This window comes from Nematolebias whitei, chromosome 1 (genome assembly GCF_014905685.2).
Source record: "Nematolebias whitei isolate Nwh7 chromosome 1, NemWhi1, whole genome shotgun sequence".
In the NCBI taxonomy this organism is placed as follows: Eukaryota; Metazoa; Chordata; class Actinopteri; order Cyprinodontiformes; family Rivulidae; genus Nematolebias; species Nematolebias whitei.
This window is the reverse complement of record NC_056498.1, coordinates 47,738,590-47,740,753: the sequence shown is the minus strand read 5'-3', so window position 1 is coordinate 47,740,753 and position 2,164 is coordinate 47,738,590.

Genomic DNA, 2,164 nt, shown 5'->3' with positions numbered 1-2,164 from the left:
TATATATATATATATATATATATATATATATGGAGGTGACATCTTGGATACTGACCCAGTTTTCCATGGGGTCCTTTCTTGGACCTAGAAGTTGCCACACAGCAAAATGGAAGTTGGCAGCTCACTTATTTTTCAAGTTATCAACGTGCACGGACAAACAGTTGGAGGGCATTTCCAATTCCCTCTCTTCACTTTACGGTAGGGGTGCACTGATTGCAGTTTTCTGGCCGATCGCGATTCCTAAAAAGTCTGACCTGCCGATTGCGATTTCTAAGCGTCACTGTCGGGTGTTATAAGGTCACCGTCAATTTTCCAATCGTATTTTATTGAAAAACATGCCCTTGAACAATATCCTAGAAACAATAAACTTGTCCATGAGGTAGTGCTCTGAAATATAAATGAAGTTCAGACAATTGTTGTTAAAACTAAAAAAAAAATTTGGTAAAATCGGTTTCTCATGCAAGTATCGGTTGATTACCAATTTCCCAAAATTAAGGAAATAGGGGCCGATAAATCGGTGCACCCCTACTTTACGACCGGGGACACCTAAAACAAGCATTCCTTCAAGGAAGGTATATAGTGTCTATATTGTGCCTAATTTCACAAACTGACTATTTTTGTAGAGAAAAAATGTGGTTAGATCATGAAAACAAGAAATTTATAAAAACAAACTGGAAAAAAAAACTATTGGGGGAAAATAAAACATTTCACAGGGCACTGATTATGGGACATAAAGAGTAATAATTGTGTTTTAAATGAAAATATAAGCCAAATGGCTATAATTAGGTTGTATTGTCTTTTAATTAGGAAGCCTCACTGTGACATCGTGTTTTCAAACCAGCAGGCGGTGGTCGGTTTACGACGCTGTGAGAAGAACAAAGGACAGGAAGAGGATTTCTTCGACATTTTTGTCTTTTGCTAAAATCTACCGCCTTCTGCCCAAACCCTGAATGAACACCAGCATCAACACAATCCGGTTAAGTTACGGTTTCATCTTGCGAGGTGGTGGAACGTGATAGCCTGTGTTTTTTCTTTCTTGTGAATACATTTAGCATTATATTTTCCTGGCGTATTTTGAGTATGACAAACACAAAACTGTGACTAAATATTTCTCCTGTAATTTTAGATTTAAGTCCTATTATGTAATTTGGGAGCTTAACAAGGTCAACAACACTGTTTAGGTTTGAAATTTTTAATCTACACAGAACTATAAATGTATCTATTTGATTGGTTGTCGTCTCAGTACTTTAAATATCAAATATATTTAATTTGCAAGCACCTACTTTTAAGTATTTAAACTTTTTCCCCTCCATAAACCAATGCAGGACGCTTTAGTTCAATAATATTCTGCGCTGCCACACAGCGAGTATATTTAAAGTGGAATGGGGCAAAATGCCACATTCAAATCCCTCTGTGCCCCGGGGGCTCGTGACATTTGCAACGTCTCTGATTATTAGAATAACAGAGGAAAGGGCAGGGTGTGGCAGACCCCCCAGTGAGACTCCAATGTTTCATTAGAAGCCACGTTGGTGTTTGTTTTAACACAGAAGAAATGTCTTAGCAAAATAATAATAATAATAAAGTAGAAGTAAAAAAAAATAGGTAAAAATGTTGCAAAGCACTCCTGTACTCCCAGACAAGTCCAATAAAGATCTGATTTATGGATTTAAAATATAAATCAGATGGTTATGTAATGAAGATTAACTACAATAATCAGCCAGAAATTAATAAAAGTAGAGAAAAATCTAAAAGCATACGACTTTTCACATTAAGATCAGGCTAATTAACCTTTGATTTCAAAATGACGACTTTCGCTTTCAAAATCTAAACAGATCGATGCGGCGAGCGTTCGGAACGTCTTGGTTTTACCGATTTACATGTTATTAAAGTGCATCTACAGTAACCATCATTATTAAACACCAACACTGGATGTGTTACCAGGCAACATAAGCCACTTGTCATATTCCCTCCCACTCACGTCGAGTGCAGCGCAGCGGAGGAGATTATGTTGTTTGTACGAACAACTCGGCAGATAAACTTTCACATTTCTGTGTTCACGCAGCGGGCGCACCAGAAACAAGGCGCCGCATAAACCAAACCAGATCGGTGTTCACTGCAGGTTTAGGGTTTTAAATGTAGTTTAACGTTTGGTGCCGCACCGCCC